This window comes from Schistocerca piceifrons, chromosome 1 (assembly GCF_021461385.2).
Source record: "Schistocerca piceifrons isolate TAMUIC-IGC-003096 chromosome 1, iqSchPice1.1, whole genome shotgun sequence".
Classification (NCBI taxonomy): Eukaryota; Metazoa; Arthropoda; class Insecta; order Orthoptera; family Acrididae; genus Schistocerca; species Schistocerca piceifrons.
This window is the reverse complement of record NC_060138.1, coordinates 871,653,229-871,672,501: the sequence shown is the minus strand read 5'-3', so window position 1 is coordinate 871,672,501 and position 19,273 is coordinate 871,653,229. Positions and strand designations below refer to the sequence as shown.

The 19,273-nt window shown below is 44.2% G+C and overlaps 1 non-coding gene across 1 annotated transcript; it reads right to left on the bottom strand.

Annotated features, from left to right (window-relative positions):
* Positions 1-6,734: 6,734 nt before the first annotated feature.
* Trnas-cga lies at positions 6,735-6,809 on the bottom strand. The gene has a single exon. It is a non-coding gene; the product is annotated as a tRNA-Ser (tRNA).
* Between the last annotated feature and the right edge of the window lie 12,464 nt (positions 6,810-19,273).

Below are 19,273 nucleotides of genomic sequence, written 5' to 3'. Positions count from 1 at the left end.
GCATATAGCTCGTTATTATCTGTTATCTTAAAATTTTTGTTATTGTGTATTTAAAGTATGCGATAGTAAATATTGAAAAGCAAAAAATCTTTGCTAGAAAAACACACGTGAATAATTTTGCCGTGATGTGTTTGCGAAACAATGAATGCACAGCTGTTCAATCCTGTAAGAAACCTAACGAATTTAAAGTTCTTTGGCCTGAAATTTTTTTTCCCGCAAGATAGTGTAGTAGTTTTTGAAGAGTAAATTTTGTGTTGGTTAGAAATAAGTTGAGTTTGTTTCTGACAATAATTTTTATAGCAACCCTCGGGTTACTTAAATTTTCTGCGAGGTCATCGATAAAACCTTAAATGCTCGATCAAATAGTATACAACTTTTAAAGAGCTGGACATAATTATGGTTTCATACTTTTTTTTCATGTGGAAGAATTTTTCGTTGATTTTAAGTCACTGGTAAATAAAAACCTTAACATGTAACAACGAAAAGATAATCAACTGTAATAAGCATTTTTTAAAATTATATCCTAAATCAGCTCTTAAAAAGCAACACATTTCTACGAAACACGGTTTCATGTGGAGAAGCGTGATTTTTCGCACTTGAAATCCGAACGAAGAAAGATCTTTGCGAACGTTTATTATAATGACCGCAAGAATACATTTCTTTTACTAACATATGTACCACTTTACACCGTCTCAGTACGTGCGATTCGCGTGAAAATAGATTCTACGTGCGTTTTTGTGCAACTTTAGATCGATGTATCGTGGCAACGGATAAAGCTTTCACTAAACAGGCTATTCCAATTTTCGTAAGAATGCATTTTTTACTCATATTATTCGTTTCAAACTGTTTCCGTGCATACAGTTCACATAAGAACGAATGTTACATGCTAAATTTACCTCGAATTTAAACCATCGTACCTCGACAACGCACAAAGATTACTGGACAAAAAAAAAAAAAAAAAAAACACGTTTTGACTTAATCCATTTACCTCCCTTCATCCAAAGCTGTACTCTGTCATATCAGCCAGCGACTTTGAGTTGTTATTAGAGAAGCTGTTTTCAAGTTGAGGAACTACGTCCAGTCTATTATAATCACATGAACAAGAGCAAAATCATTAAGAAAGACATCAGGGTGTTCATGAAAGGAGAAACAATGAAAAACCTCATAGTCACCACGAAACCCACAAGGAAGATAAAAGAAAGGAAACAGTTTACTGATAGTGATCCCAGCAGACCCTGAGGTGCGTTTCTTTATTGTCTTCTGTTAGGCGGCGAGGAATCCAATGGGTGCACACACACTCTTTGTTGGCGGACTGGGAGCGACAGATGTCTGCCGGCGCAGGAAAGGCAGGGCAGGCAATCCCATGGAGACAGCTGTCCCCAGAGGGCGTTGACCTCCATCTGACTAGGCGAATTGCCACCAAAGAGCAGGTAGGAACAATCTCTGGTCAATGATCCTTCTCTTCCCCCGCATCAGGTCCCTGGAGAAATACAAAACTCTTGGCCACTGAGCAAACTGTGCATTCAGTTATAAGGTGAAGGGTCCGTTTTTCGCAAATGCACCTGACTGCTTGCTATCTCAGTTCGGCAGGAGGGCGCCATGGAATAGTTTGTATACCTTCCCTTTCCACACACATATAATTATGTAGCCAGCAAAATGGGTCAGCTTACATGAGTGTGAAATTGCTTCAGCTGCACCAGTCGCTCTGATTCTTCTTATTACACAACTGCTACTGCCTACGGCAGATAGAAATAACGAATATACATATACATAGCAGAGTTCCGCGTTATGGCCCAAGACTGGCCAGTATGGCCCGATGGACCTGCATGTCATCCCTTGCCAATGGCGTCGTTGGATGCTTTCCCGGCCGTTGTCACGTTCCTTAACCTTGTAGCCGCTCTAACGGGCCGAGGGCCTTCTGTGTTGGCTTCATGAGGGTGAGTGCAGCCCGTACGAGTTCTCTTACCAAGGAAAAATCCCTTGCAATACCGGGAACCGAACCTGGGTCCCCCGTATGTCAGTCAGGTGCAATATCCGCTATGGAGGTGGACTGACTTACAGTACACATCATAAGCAGAAAATTGCCAAAATCCGGAGGAAACTGTTATCTCATGGCTAAGGAGCCATACAATGAGTAAGCCCGCACACCAAAATCAGTTACAAAAACGAAAACACGAATAGGATTCGACTGTTTCTCCAGTTGCACTCTGTGGTGCATATGGACATTTTTCCTGGATGTCAGCTGTTACACTACACTTGTTAATGCCATAAGGGCAACATACAACAAAAGAAGGTACGAGAAGTGGCTAGAACACAGCCTGATATAGCCCTGTAGCGCAGCAGAACATTTAATATAAACTTAGTATTCACATACATGAGTCTGTATGCGTATTCAGAGAACAAAACTCCATTTTCAGAAACTGGTGTTCTTCCTCAGCTGTGTGTTAAATTAAGGAAACTGAATTCGATGTTGCTAGACAATAGCGTAATTTTCAGATCCATTCAAAAATGGCCTGAATGTGGAGGACGAAACCAGAGGTAGACTTAAAAGTATATATCAGCAGCTGGAGCAGCTTTTCATTAATTAAAATTAAATAAATACTTATTCTTGTTAAAGTTACAAGTCATTTCCTAACTTTGTCTTGGACAAAGAGAGGAACAATGTAAGAATCCTCAACGAGTGGGGAACATCCCAACAAGAGTAATGACTTCGGGCACACCGCAATCGCAGAGACAGGTTCACATCTGCTTTTTGCCCACCAACGAGTTCTGAAATACTTGTGCTTCACTCACACAAGTGATTGGGACAGTTCGCCTTATTCAGGATTCCAGTACACAGTTTTACTCTCCACTCTTTCGGCTTCAAAACCCCACTTTTCAAAGTAATCCCCCTTTAATGCGACGACATTACGCCACCCTACTGGGAGATCGCGTATGCTCGCATGGTATCAGTCTACTTGTAGACGTCGGAGCCAATGTCTTGCTGCTCAAAAGCTCCCCATTATACACTTATTGTTTCCAGCGCAGTGCATCTTCATTGAGCCAGACTCATTGTTCTTTATTGTCTTCTATTAGGTGGCGAGGAACCCAATGGGCACACACCTTTGAGTACCTCAGCTGAAGGAAGACCGTGTCGGCATTAACAACAGAGATGTCCAGTTGAGCGGCGAGCTGTTTCACTGTAATCCGCCGATCACCTCGAATGACAATGGTTCAAATGGCTCTAAGCACTACGGGACTTAACATCTGAGATCATCAGTTCCCTAGACTTGTTGTTGTTGTTGTTGTGGTCTTCAGTCCCGAGACTGGTTTGATGCAGCTCTCCATGCTACTCTGTCCTGTGCAAGCTTCTTCATCTCTCAGTACTTACTGCAACCTACATCCTTCTGAATCTGCTTAGTGTATTAATCTCTTGGTCTCCCTCTACAATTTTTACCCTCCACGCTGCCCTCCAATGCTAAATTTGTGATCCCTCGATGCCTCAGAATATGTCCTACAAACCGGTCCCTTCTTGTAGTCAAGTTGTGCCTCAAACTCCTCTTCTCCCTAATTCTATTCAAAACCTCTTCATTAGTTATGTGATCTACCCATCTAATCTTCAGCATTCATCTGTAGCACCACATTTTGAAAGCTTCTATTCTCTTCTTGTCCAAACTATTTATCGTTCATGTTTCACTTCCATACATGGCTATACTTAGAATTAATTAAACCTAACTAACCTAAGGATATCACACACATGCATACCCGAGGCATGATTCGAACCTGCGACCGTAGCAGCAGCGCGGTTCCGGACTGAAGCGCCTAGAATAGCTCGGCCACAGCGGCCGCTCGTTTCAACAATGCAAGAGTCACAGCTGTGCGCTGACGAATTTGCGCGACCTTGTTGCGATGATGAAAGACTCCTTTCCCAACAACTAACTCATCGTACTTTTGTTCACTGCCAGGTCTCTGCAGACATTCTGGAAGTACGTTTGAACACCTGCTATGCTCTGGTTTTCTGCCAAAAGAATTTCAATGACAGATCTCTGCTTGGAACACGTCCATTAAAGACGCTACTTTCGAGGATAAGAAGAGCGTAGCCACCTATCGGAGCTTCATGAAACTATAGGGGCTGAAGTGGTTCTAGGCGCTCAGTCCGGAGCCGCGTGACTGCCACGGTCGCAGGTTCGAATCCTGCCTCGGGCATGGATGTGTGTGATGTCCTTAGATTAGTTAGGTTTAAGTAGTTCTAAGTTCTAGGGGACTGATGACCACAGATGTTAAGTCCCATAGTGCTCAGAGCCAACACCCATTGCTTTCTCCGCCGGAAATGAAGCGTCGGATTCTCCGACAGCGGTCGTTAGTTCATGCTGTCGCTGCAGATGTCCTGGTGCCTCGGACATGATAGAGAGATCCTCTGGTCTTGTGCCACATTCCTATCCAAGCGAATCTCATGCATTCCTATCAGAAGTTCTAGGGTTTGATTAGTTTATATTAATGGAACAGTGAGCAGGCGTTGTTGCGTCCATTCCGGCGTACATCTGTGTCTTATGGACACAAATTCCTCCTGGTCCTCTTGGGGATTAAGAAGCCGCTTCAGATGTATTTAATCTTTTTATTATCAGAATTCACAGTACGCGGTTTCGGCTCATGTTCTGGGAATGCGCATAGACTGGAGTTGTGGTTTCACCGACAATTCCAACGCCCGTCTGATTTTGAGTCGTTGACGTACCGTCATTTAGCCATTTATTACTTTGATCTTGCAACGAATATTCCAATCAACTCAGCTGTTATGACTTAGTTGCGTGTCACCTGAGAATGTATTTTTCAATGCCACGAAATCGGTTGTGACCTGATAATAAAAAGATGAAATTCAGCTGAAGCCGCTTCTTAAACCCATAGATGATCATTCACAACTGTGGTTTCCCTCCTTGCAACGTTTCCTTCTGTTTCATTTGAGATCGAGATACCAAGCAGCAGATACTTTCAAAAGAAAAAACTCTTGCCGTATACAAAATTGTAAAGGCTTTCGTGGCCACTTAATGATAAATTGCCAATTGGGTACTGTTTCGGGTTCTTCGGCCGACGTTCGTTTAACGATTTTTCTGACGTTTGTGAGAGATTCACCCTCTACTGCTGGTGAAGGACTGGAATTGAGCTGGCGGCTGCACATTACATGCACGGGCACGCCAATGTCCAAAGGCATTTCCGTGATCATTACCGTTGTAGGTCTCCTCTTGTTACCGACAACGGTCGTACGCTACAGCACGGGAATCCACGATCCGTTCACGTTGAGGCATTCAGTTTTCTTGCTATAGAAAGCTATCGAGATACACAAACATGACAATAGATTCAAGAAGAAAGAAGAATGCCTCATGGCGAACGGATTCCTGTGCTGCAGCGAACGACCGTTGATTGTAGGAAGCTGAGAATCACAGCAGTAATGAGCACGGAAAATCCTTTGGATGTAGGCGCTACAGGTACATATAATCTGCAGCCACGACCTCGATTCCAGTCCACCACTAGCAATGGAAGGTAAATCTTTGACAATGCCAGCCACTCGTCCTGACGAAATGTCAGAAAATCATCAAACAAACGTTAGCCGAAGAACCATTTTAGTGTTCCAAACTTGCGATGGTAAGCTGTTTTGCTCTTGATTTGGAGCTCTACACACTTCTGTGGCGTCCAACCCCAGTACTGCAACAGAAATTCAATTCGTAGCTCACTGAATGTCTGGCAAAAATTCCCTGTCATATCCGACCAGAGCTTTGTTGTGGTAGGAGGTCACGACCGATTGGATATGTCTGCCGGGCAGAAGCAATTAATTCACCGAAGAACTTGACAAAATCTACTGGATGGATTTGAAACCTATATTTCTCCCATGCAACTTGGCACAGGGATTACTTGCGTGACTGCGCCTGCATTTGTACTGTCAGTGTTTGGCTCATTAACGCCACCAGTTATTACAAAAATGGTGGTCACATTTTTTGAAATGAGTGAGTGTGCCTTCCGCTATGGTTCTGAAGCGCGTCGTCTCTTGGCGAGAGTTGCTACCTGCTCACAGGTCTGTGCCAGCTCCCGCCGTGAATCCTCCTGCCCCTGTGCATACTCCTCCATGAGTTGTTGATTGAGGCAGCTTTGTAATAATTGAGTAGGGGATTGACTGACGCTATTCAGTGTTCTCCACGCTTTGTAAACGTGGCAAATTCCACCTGTTCGCATCTGGTCATCCTGATTTAGGTTTTCCGTGATTTCCCTAAATCGCTCCAGGCAAATGCCGGGATGGTTCCTTTGAAAGGGCACAGCCGACTTCCTTCCCCGTCCTTCCCTAATCCGATGAGACAGGTGACCTCGCTGTCTGGTGTCCTCCCCCAAAAAACCCAACCCAACCCTCCACCTGTCCTCTAGGATGGGTGTTGAGAGCAGAAACACACCTTTGTAAGGAATCACCGATCTCTTCACGTTCTACATTCCTAACATTTATAGAGCAGAATTAATAAAATCCTCGTTGTCTACTTTCTGTAATGCGAGGAGATTGTTGGCATTACTTGCTAGAGAAACAACTTTCTCCTATCATCTTTAATTTGACCACAGGCATCTCCCAGCTGACTAGTCATAAAAGGAAAGCGAGTAACTTGCTTATCTAACGGCATGTTTATCAATTTTATTCGAGTGCTGATTTATTTTACTGTTCATTGTATGAAATTCTCTGCAAAACAACGAAGTTGTTGAAACTTCCTGGCAGATTAAAACTGTGTGCCGGACCGAGACTCGAACTCGGGACCTTTGCCTTTCGCGGGCAAGTGCTCTACCAACTGAGCTACCCAACCACGACTCACGCCCCGTCCTCACAACTTTACTTCTGCCAGTATCTCGTCTCATACCTTCCAAACATTACACACAGGTTTAATCTTCCAAGAAGTTTCATATCAGCGCACGCTCCGTTGCAGAGTGAAAATCTCATTCTGGAACCAAGTTGTTCCTTAATATGTACCTTTGTCGCCTCAGGCAACTCTTTAATTAAATTTTTAGTTTTCTAATTCAGTTTCTTGTCTTCTTTACTCTGCTTGTGCGAAAACTTCGACATTAAAGTTGTCATGACAAACACTCAAAACTCGCGACCAGTCAACTGCATTGCAAGTATAATTAATATATCCGCCGTCCGCGGATAGGAAAATCTCAGAGTGTGAGTTATAGCGTTTTTATTTAAACTAAAGTCTTTCTTCAAAATTTACAAACAATATTCGTGAGGTAGGACTGATCCTCCAAGCCTATCAATAACTAAATCAGAGATTCTTCCAAACATAAACTGTCTGTAGTAACCATACAACTTCACCAAACCAAGCTCTGGGCGTCTCGCGAAGAGCGGCGCGGAGTCCACGTTGCCGTCACCTGAGTCCGAGGGCGAGTAGAGGCCCTGCGAGGATGGCTCCGGTACGCTGGCGGCGGTGGACGATGACGCGGCGGCTACGATGACACCAGGGGGCTCGCTCGGCGTGAACTGCGTCTCCAGTTTTTTTTCCCTTTATAGGAAAGATGTCCGCGGCTGTAGCGACCTCTTGCGGTTCCGTGGACGCCTACTGGTGGTCTCTGGGAAGCGTCTGTGTTTCCGGGACGACCGTCTAGGCTGACCCCTACTTGGTCCGGGGCCCGCTGTACCGGTCGGCTTCGCGGGAAGCGAGAGTTGCAGGCGCTTAGTCTGGACAAAGTAATAATAGTACGCTTCGCTGAACTTCCCCGGTAAGCTCCCGTAAAGAAAACCAGACACTACAATGGCCCTGCTGGTGTGTGCGGCGCTGGGCGTGATCTGTGACATTCGCGACAGGCGGCTCCGTGGCGCCATACGCTGCGCTGGCTCGTTAGCTAGCGCTGACCGTGTCTGTTTTTGCAGTGTCCCATCCCTCCCTCCCTCCCTCCCTGACCATGTCTCGGTGTTGAGACGAGGTACCCGCAGTAAGGTTCAAAAATGGTTCAAATGGCTCTGAGCACTATGGGACTTAACTGCTGTGGTCATCAGTCCCCTTGAACTTGGAACTACTTAAACCTAACTAACCTAAGGACATCACACACATCCATGCCCGAGGCAGAATTCGAACCTGCGACCGTAGCGGTCGCGCGGTTCCGGACTGTAGAGCCTAGAACCGCTCGGCCACTTCGGCCGGCCCGCAGTAAGGAGAGACTCATTGGTTGATCGGTCTGGACAGCTCCAACGGCCCCTGCCGGGAGTCGACTGGTGGACCTTCACATCGACATATGTTGCATTCCTCCCCTGCAAGGCCGCTGACGTTCTGAGATTGGTCTGCAGCTTGCAAAATTATCTCTTGCTGTTATGCAGAAACAGGAGGATAGTGGTCCCCACCACCATTTCAATTCTCTTCTCAGAAGGGTGGGCAAGTGGACAAAACGTCTTTCTCTGGCAGGCCCAGTTGGTGAAGAGACAGTTTGTCAGGAAAGCGTATGAAGTAACGTCCTGCCAAGCTGCAGAAATTCAGTCAGGGTCCCAACAAGGTTGTACAGTACTTTCACGGTACATCCTAAGTTGTGGAAACGTGAAACCACAACCCCAGCTATATTACCTGGAAACGAATGCCTGCTACCCTACGTGCTGCCATGGTAGTGCTTTAAGCATAGGATTTGACAGCCGTTGCCACTTCGTCTTCCCAGTTATATAGATGGATTAAGGACGGAAGGGGATGGCATAACTCTACTTGAATAAGAGTCGATCACAGACTCAATTAAATACAAGGTGTTCTCGACTCGCTTCCAAAAAACTGTGGATGGATAACGTATCATTATACTCCATTTCAATGATAACGTGGGCCTATTACTGTTTTCAGTGTAAACAATAAGAATGCTTACGATATAAAAATGTGTGACTGTTGTTAATGTAATATTGCATGACCTGTTTTTTATCTTCAATTGCAACAGAATTTCACACTGAAATTTTATTAGCCAGCACCAACAACAGAAAACATCTTGTTACCAGTCAATAAGTTACGAAGAATGGGAAACGTTGCCGATGAATCATTGACAGGGAGACCTCCTATACAACTACAGGCTCTTCAGTGAATCAGAGGAACAATCGCAAGAAGTCTGACTTCATCAGCTCATTGTTTAAACAATAAGTCAGATGTGCCAAAACCAACGATTATAAAAGTTTTACACTCTACGTTAAAGAAAAAGTGTACCACAATCAGATGCTTCACAAATTAGAAAACAATAAATACGCAACTCGACAAGTTGCGTGTTACGCCAGCTGGGGTAGCCGAGCGGTTCTAGGCGCTTCAGTCTGGAACCGCGTGAACGCTGCGGTCGCAGGTTCGAATCCTGCATCGGGCATGGATGTGTGTGTTGTCCTTAGGTTAGTTCGGTTTAAGTAGTTCTAAGTTCTAGGGGACTGATCACCACAGGTGTTAAGCCCCATAGTGCTCAGAGCCATTTTTTGCGTGCTACTAGTTGATAGCAGTTGCACACAATGAACACCTTATGCATCACATTTTTTTTTAGGGACGAAACCACTTCTTGCGTGGACGGAAAAGTCAAGAAACATAACTGCGTCACATGGGGTAACGAGCCACCTCACGCAACCAAAGGTACGACCACAGCTACAACCACAGCTACAACACGAAAGTAGTTCTGAGACCGTTGTGTTCTATCCGGATAGAGCACCCCCTCACCCTACCATCGTAGTAAAACAGTACCTAAAGAGAGGATTCGCCAATGATTAGCAGAGGTTCAAGAAGACTGTGGTCGTCGTGTTCATCTAATTTGACGCCTTCAGTGGACTGTAAATTACTGCCAATCAGTTGAAAATACAGGTTTATTAAACCTTGACCATCGTTTTGGCAGTTTCATCCAGTTAATTACAATTTAAAATACATGAGGTAAAAGTACTAGCTCTGCTGTAGGGCTACTACTTTTAATTTATGTATTGTACCTGGTGATTAAGTGTATGACACGCACATTTGCTACACAGAGTCAACTACTCTCACGTCGGATACATATAATTTGTGATACTATGTGATTCCACGTGCAATATCTTATAAACCGATATTTACAACTGGTTGGCTGTTATTTCCAATCCACCGAAGCTCTTGCATGCACAGTTGCCGAAGTGCAGCCATGTTAAAAAGCTTGATTTTGGATAGTTTTCGTGGGGACATAGAGGGTGGAATAGGAAACGAAAGTACAGAATTATCAGTAACTAGCTGTTCGAATCTAGGATGCAGCGTTGGCTATTGCATAAGATATGCTTGAGATTGTATTCAGGTCTATTCTTCAGTGATGTTAGCAATGGTTCGAGACAGACAGAGCCAATGTTGAAGTGCGATGAAATTACACAGTGTGTTCGGAACTTCCTGTTACAGACTTCGTAGCCGAGCGGTTCTAGGCGCTTCAGACCGGAACCGCGCTGCTGCTACGGTAGCAGGTTCGAATGCTGCCTCGAGCATGGATGTGTGTGATGTCCTTAGGTTAGTTAGGTTTATGTAGTTCTACGTCTAGGGGACTGATGACCTCAGATGTAAAGTCCCATAATGCTTAGAGCTATCTGTTACAGACTTGTAGGACTTTTAGAGGGGAAGTGATAACACAATATTTTGAAAAGGAATTTATATCCGGAAACGCACCATTTCCGTTCTACGACAGTCTCATTTCAGATGTGTGACGTGTGCATGTCTTCTGAGGGAAAGAGAAAAGTTCAGAGTTGCTTGTCTTGGTATGACGTGCACTGGGATGACGTGTACTGCTTCAGAAGTCACCTGATATCACTTAAAATGGTTCAAATGGCTGTGAGCACTATGCGACTTAACTTCTGAGGCCATCAGTTGCCTAGAACTTAGAACTAATTAAACCTAACTAACCTAAGGACATAAGGACATCACACACATCCGTGTCCGAGGCAGGATTCGAACCTGCGACCGTAGCGGTCGCCCGGTTCCAGACTGTAAGGCCTAGAACCGCACGGCCACTCCAGCCGGCGATATCACTTAAAGTTTTCCTTGATGCGAGATCTACTTTTCAATGCCCTTGTGGCTCCGATACAGTAAACACGGGTCCCTTTATGTTTTGGAGTAATATGAATACGTAATGTTTAAGTGTTAATACAAACAAATGTGCTTAAGTGATAAATAGATGTTTCGTTATGTTTACCTTCGAATTGTTACCTAATAACTGTACTGTGTCAAACTAAGTTCAATTCCTCAAGCAGAAGTGGATGAGTTAAACATCTGGAAACAGTAAGTTTCCTGGCATTGGTTGCTATTCAAAATATTACGTACTCGTTCCCCTCTACAAGTTCTAGAAGTTTGTGACGGGAATATCCTAACACCCTATATGCATACATCGACAATTAACATACATGCGTATTTTGTAAATGCATCTGTTATTTATTGGGAATGGGTCGTGACTGTATCATCACGCTGTATTTACATTTTCATAAAGGCTCACAAGCGTATTAACAATCAAGCCCACACGCTGAGCAGGGTAACGGTGACAAACCTGCCTGGATAACAGAAAGTTATTACTGGACCAGTAGTCGACGTTCGGTCACTCAGAAAAACAACACATCTCGGACAAAACAAATGAATAAATAAAACACGAAATTGAAGGCGAGCGAGCGAGATTACCTCAGCTGTGGCACGGAGGGGCAGGTGCTTGGGATGCTATCGTAATTACAAGCTGCTAGCGTGATTCCGGCTGACGTAATTGTCACAACCACCGAGAAACCAAATACGAGGGCTGTCCAGAAAGTAAGTTACGATTGATCGCGAAATGAAAATCACAGTGAAAATCAGAAATGTTTCATTTGTACCAGTTAGCTACACCTTTCAGCTACTTCTCTACGTAGTCACCGATCTGACTCAGACATTCGTCGTAGCGTTGTACCAACCTTCCAATACCCTACGCTGGCCTAAAGCTCGTTGTCTGTGCCAAAATGTTGTCTTCATAGCCAGCGGTTCGTTTGAGCAGAGATGAAACTCAGTGGGAGACAATTACGGGCTGTATTGTGGATAACCAAACATTTCCAATTGAAACGATGCAGGGACATCTTCATTGCTCCTGCAGAATGAGGCTGAGAATTGTCTTGAAGAAGAAACCGCACGGCAGTTATGTAATGTTGGTTGCTTAGCTTCAGGGGAAAATTCTCACCAGGGCCTCGTACTTGGTGGGAGACACTATTTTCTATAACATCATTACGCGCTCACTAAGAGCTCAGGAATGAAAAGAGCGACATAATTCTACCTAGAGTCATACTAGAGACACTGTCCAACACATCTTTGCAAACCTTTATCGGATTTTCATAGTCGTTTCCACTTCGCGACCGATCGTAACTTACTTTCTGGACAGCCCTCGTAAGTGACAGTTTCTGCTACTAACTGACCGAGTGAGGCGCCGCCGTGGTCAACGCTCTGGACTCGCTTTCCGGAGGAAGGTCGGTTCGAACTACCGTCCGGCCATCCACACTTACATTATCTGTGATTTCCCTAAATAGCTTAATGTAAATTACAGAGTACTGCTTGTTTCCATTCTCATCATTCTAAAAACTGAGCTTGTGCTCCGTCTCTAATGTCCTCGTTGTAGAACGATCGTTAAAATCTAGTGTTCCTTCCTTCCGACTAATGACAATCTGTTATCTGTCTTTGGTGCTTTTAGCGCTCAATTAAACTGTCTCAGCAAGGCAGCTAAATTGAAAGAGCAAGTAATATATTAGCCGGGAAATGGGTTCAAAATGGTTCAAATGGCTCTGAGCACTATGGGTCTTAACTTCTGAGGTCATCAGTCCCCTAGAACTTAGAACTACTTAAACCTAACTAACCTAAGGACATCACACACATCCATGCCCGAGGCAGGATTCGAACCTGCGACCGTAGCGGTCGCGAGGTTCCAGACTGTAGCACCTAGAACCGCTCGTCCACCTCGGCCGGCACAGGGAAACGGGTTTTGATGCCATAAGAGACCAGGTTCCAGTGACACAGAGCTCTTGCTGAAGGGGTCCATTTAACATCGATGTCTGTATCAGTGCATCATTACTGCGTATTTGGTATTTCTCATTCGCATCATGCATAAAATCACTAATTAAATTATAATCTAAGTCTGGTTAATATCATGGCCAGCGTCAAAGGCTTGTTAATTTTTAATTAATTATGGTATGGTACTAATAATTTGCCATTTCTGGCGAGTGTGGATTCCTACCGCGTTTACAAATTTCCGTTTCACGCTTCGTCACATTTTTGTAATTGCAATCAGTCAGCACGCTTGAGAAGGAGAAAGTAACTGATAAAAGAGAAGTAGTTACTGTTAATGCAGTTTGCTACCATTCGTATGTCTTGTATAGTTATATTTCATTTTATTTAAAGACTTTATACATAAATAAATATAAAAAATTTTGTACCTGAATATCTAGGTCCCTCAACCCGCTCAGGTTCTGGCGTCCGCCAGGACGTTCTCATAGTACACATCCTTCGGTCACGTTCTTCGTAGTTTTCACAATACTACAGCAGTACGCTTGCGTATCTTCAAACCGCCACTCGTATAAACAGGCACCACGCTTTCCATGCCGTGAAGAATATCGATTCAGAGCTGTCTATAGTTTCCTTGGGATACCAAACCCATTCACACGTTTAGCAAGGCTAGAGATAAGGTGCGAATCCGCTGGAGAAAACTTCTACCAAAGCTCTTTCCATTCTTGGCACACATCATGTTCAATAGGCGCATGTTGCGTTGTCCAGGGTGGTCTTCTGAATCTACGTCTGCTGGCAGGTAGATTCAGTAGCTGATTACGTAGAATGAGTTCTAATGAGTAGCATTCTTTTGAAGCTCTCTTACAGCTGCTGCTATTCGTCTAATTGATTGTGGTGTAATATTATATAATAAAGCCAGCGATGGACGTGGTGTTCATTTAATAGTGCCACTAATTATTCTTAGAGGTTCACTTAGTTTGAGCATGTGCACGATTTTTCCATAATGGTGGATAGTTCTCTGCTATATAGGAAACCAATGTTCGTATTGCAGTGCCTCATCTTGTCCTATCTAGTTTCCTAATAATATCAGTTCTAGTGTTCAGCTGTTTTGCAATCTTTCCTATGTGGTTCTTAAAAGTAAAGGTCCAGTCCAAAACGACCCCAGGTATTTTCGGTGCGGGTCGTGTGCCAGAGAAAGTTCTTTGAAGACCACAGTTATTAAATTGATAAAAAATTTAACTCCGGTGTAGATGGATTTTCTTTCAGTCTTCAGTTCTTGAAGTAATCAGCCATTACGTGAAAACCATTAGTGAATGCTACTTCACTCTCTTCCAAAAGTCCTTTTTAATAAGTTAGTGCTAGATCATCGGAAAATTGGATCATTTTTGCATTTGTATGAAGATATGGCCGATATAAACAGTGAAAAGGATTGGTGATAGCATATGGCCTTTCGGCTGTCCATCTTTCAACCCTTGCTATCTACTACCCTTTTCTCAAAGAAGTAATTAGAATCACCTGTCGCTGATTATACAATTATTATAATTAGTATTTCGTATGGTACGATTTCTGCAAGATAGTGGAAATGGGTCGGAGCACGCCACTGCCTGTCGCTGGATGATGGGAGGGACGTGTGCATGAATGGCTCTTAATGACAAAGTAACAACAATTATTGATCATTTGCAATACATTAGTTGTGGGCCCTCTGGAGGAGATTCGCTTCCGCTCGTAGTCTTCTCGGCAGCGAAGACGGTGGCCGGCGGTCGCTCACACGGGCGCCCACCACGGCGACTGTAGCCGCGCTGGCTTTAACGAAGCTGCTGCTTCAGCGGCTGTGCTATTGTCCTGTTGGGTTGAACTGCGGCGGCTGGAACCACACGCCGTGGGCCTCGGCTGTGGTGGCGTTTGGGGGGCGTGGCAGCGGGACAGGTCAGTGTCTTATCTCATCGAGCATCCCAGGCTGCGGTTGTCTTGTGTCGGCGGCCAAGGTCACGGCATTTGTGGAGGCAGCGTCCTGGGACGCTGGCGACAGCGCGTGCACAACGCACCCCGAGAGACGACTCCCGAGACAGGCGGCTGCCTGTTGACGGTTGTTACGACACTGAATATTACGGTGACTGCGATGGCAGTGACGACTATGAAGTAGTAGCGGCGTTAGGTGACACAGGCTCTGCGCCACTCCAGCGCCTCATTATGGAAGGTATAGAGATGGGGCCCCTCCACGCCCGCACCAACGTGGTGACCAGACCAAAACTTCTACTGTCTCCTCCGTCAACATGTTAGTTACCTAGTAAGTAGATCACAGGACTCTGGGCTGTCATGTTATCCGTGCGTCTGGGTAAGACTACGCATTAACACGGTCCATCACGTGGTAGTGGACGAAACGCGAGTGAGGGTAGCAATTTGAAGAGCAGAGGGAAAAAAGTGCCAAGGCTCGTGCCGTGTGAAAAAAACCTCTGCGACAGTGGGATGGGTAGTAAGAGCAGTAGTGGCTTACTAGCTGCGATAGTTCATGCAAGGTTGGATTTGTTAGTATGGGTATCATGCATCATCACCGTGGCAAGCGATGGCGATGTATCCCAGTTGCTGCAGCCGCTACATTCTTGGAACAATCAAGATCGTTATACAGTAGTGGGAGATCGGCCATAGATCATCTCACCGTGTGTGTGTGTGGGGGGGGGGGGTGGAGCTTGTCTGCATGCAGTGTACGGTACGGCTTCCCTGCGTGGTGCCAGTTATTCGGCAGTGTGTTGCAGCTGGATATCCAGTAATGGCGTCTGATTTGTACCGTTGTGTTTGCGTGTGCTTGGCCATAGATGTTAGGTCCTTACAAGTATGTCTTTTGGTCTTTTATGTTTCCATCTATGGTTGTGGTCGTAGTTCCCCAGATTCAGAATAAACGGGTTCTGCGAATGTCTGGAGTTTCTGTGTAGTCTTGTGGTGAGTTTGTAGATTACCTCCGTGAGAGTCTCAAGCCGGTATTCCCGGTGAAGGTCCTCGATGCATGTGTATCGTGGAGCATTGCTTATGATTTTGAGCACTTTGTTTTATGTGAGCTGCAGACGATGCAGGCATGTAGGCGCAGCGTATCCCCAGACAGGAGCTGCGTACGTCATCATGGGTCGAATAAGTGTCATGTACATGGACCTCGACACCCTTCTGTTCAGTGTGCTAAGCCTGTTGAGCATAGGGTAGAGCTGTTTGAGCCTCGCGCTTGCTCGGTTGATCATGTGTTGTATGTGGTCCCCCCCCCCCCCCCCCCGAGTAATTTCCGGTCCAGCCAGACACCGAGGTATTTGACTTTCTCACGGAAACGTACTGGGAGTGCATGTAGAATTATTGGTCTGCAGTATCGGTGTTTGCGGAGTTGCTTCGGTCTTCTAGTGAACAGAACGGCTCCGCAGTTGTCGACGTTTACTCTAACACGCCATTTCGCCATTTCTCCAACCAAGGTTCTGCCACTCTGAGTGCAGTCTGTAAGCGTGACGTAATATTTGATGATCTTGCGCGAGGATGGCTGTGTCATCCGCTTAGATTGCCATGGTTGTGTTGTGTGTGGCTGGGAGATCGTTTATGTAGAGGTTAAACAGTAGGGGCCCTAGGGATGCTTCCCTGGGGTACTCCCGCGTGAATACCGTGTTGTGTTGATTGTTTTCCCTGCATGTCAGTGTTGAAACTCCTGTCTGTGAGGTATGAGTGTATTAGACGCACCAGCCCGTCGGGGAATCCCGCGCCGCTGAGTTTGCGAATGAGACCGTTATGCCATAGACGGTCTAAAGCCTTTTCGATGTCCAGGAACACCGCCCCTGTTGCTTTGTTTGTGTTGAAGCTATGTGTTATATGTTCAACGACCCGTAAGAGTTGTTGTGTTGTGGAGTGGTGATTCCTGAAGCCGAATTGCTCCGGTCTCATGACGAAGTGGCTGCCGGTCCTTAAATACTGCTTTCTGCCACTAGTGTCTGCAGTTCTTCTTCCAAGTAGGTCGTTCGAATATTCTGAAGTTGCTAAGCTGGCGTAACTGACTGGATTACCGCCCTCGATGCTGACGACATGGCATGTGGCGAACTCCTTCTTGTCACTGTAAAACTGCTACCCTTAACTAACTTCATCGCTCTAACCATTCGACCCTCTACGGTAGCTATTGCTATACCTTAACGTAAGACATGACACAGCCTCAAATTATTATCCACATCTGTTGGGCGTCAGCAACACTAAAAAGTACAGTGATTACATCGGACATCACAGTGTTTGTATAAAGTATGAGTCATGTTACACACACAAAAAATACGTATATATATATATATATATATATATATATATATATATATATATAACCCTGAAGAATTTCAATGCCTACACACATGTGGTTATGGAAAAGTAATAGAGGGTACACATTTAACGTTAGGCCTAAGAGCTCGAGACTAACATCACCAGGTGGAAATCCTAGCCATACCAACCCAACTAATAAGCCGGCATTCTGAATGTAATTATTTACGCGTACTCTTGATACGTCATCCGAAAAATTAAGTATTTAACTGTTACGACAGTATGCAAACACATTGTAACGTCCCCTTGGAAAAATTTATTAATTACTCTGCTGGAAAACCTCTACGTTATTTGATTTTCAAACAGCTGAGCGAAACTCAACGTACTTTTTCTCTTTACTTATTCTGATCATCACTAAACAGACACACAATATTTTTAGCGCAGCGCAGTCTAACTTTCAGAAATCCATATAAAAGAATGGCCCTGACTAACAATAACCTATATATTTCATGAATCACTTACCACACAAAAATCTTCGTTACTCGAACTACTGCAATATAGTTAGCGCCAATACTACCAGCTAAATAAAAGATTCTGACTACTGAAGGTACTAACTACTGATAGGCATAGTTAGCAAATGAAAGAGTTTGATGGAGAACAAACAATGTATTTACCTTAATAGTGTTCAAAAGTCATCATATATATATATATATCAGTTCATGACATCCAGTCTTACAAATTTACTGTCTCTAATGGACACACGTCCAGATCATCCGCTCTCAAAACTCTGCCATCTCTCTTCCCACATCCACCACTGCTGGCGGCTCACTTGCAATTGCACAGCGCTATGCGCTGTTCACATTCAACTGCCCAACACTACAATAGAGAATATTCCAACAATGCAAACCAGCCACAGACTGCACACAGCACAGTTCATACAGAGCGCTAGGTGCCGTTACCAACATAAAAAACCTAAACAGCCTGCTTACAACATAAAGGGTGTTCAATTTGATGCTGTGTATTGTTCAAATGGTTCAAATGGCTCTGAGCACTATGGGACTCAACTGCTGAGGTCATTAGTCCCCTACAACTTAGAACTAGTTAAACCTAACTAACCTAAGGACATCACACACATCCACGCCGGAGGCAGGATTCGAACCTGCGACCGTAGCGGTCTCGCGGTTCCAGACTGCAGCGCCAGAACCGCGCGGCCACTTCGGCCGGCTGCTGTGTATTGTAATAGCCTATCGTTTGTCACCAACAGTTTCAGAGATGTAAAGATAATGTACCGCTACAAAAATGTAATCGATGGTACTGATTCGCAGGTATTACAAATGAGTGGTCTTAGTTGAGGGTAAGTGATAAAATAGCTGCTGCAATCTGAAATAGGGTGCCAAGGCTCTTAAAACGTTTACCCGCCAGAACAAAGTCCCCATAAAACTTTTACAGACTATATTTTCTGAACTCATCTACTAAATAACAGCAATATATAATGAAAATATACTTTTTTATACACCATTGATGGTGACAGTGACGTAAGATTACCAAAGAAGATGACAGAGTCAAGATCTCAAAAGTAAATTTTTTGATAAAATTACTTTTCATTTATCGGGTTCACAAAATTGCAGGAGTCACACAAACATAGTTATAGATATAAAATATTGAAATTTTTCACCAGATTGTAAGATTTCGATCAAACACACATGTTGCATTCAGAATGAAGGGTGATATTAAATGTTTTCGCATCGAAATTGTGTGTATCACAAACATGACACTTCAAAAATTAAATTATTTTCATATCTGATCTGTCTGTAAAATTTATTAAAATACTTCAGTTATTCGCAGTACTTAAATATATGATAGGTTAGCAGACGATACTGTATCATTCTCTGTGCCACGCATTAAATTTATCAAAATGCGTAAAAACTGCTTGTAAAGCAAACACGTATGTATTTCTGCGGGTCTAATTTACTATATAAAGTGCATTGAGAGCTAAGTAAACAATGGCAAAATGATCACAAGAAACAATGCATCCTTACCTTTTGGAATGCGTAGCATAATGATCAGAA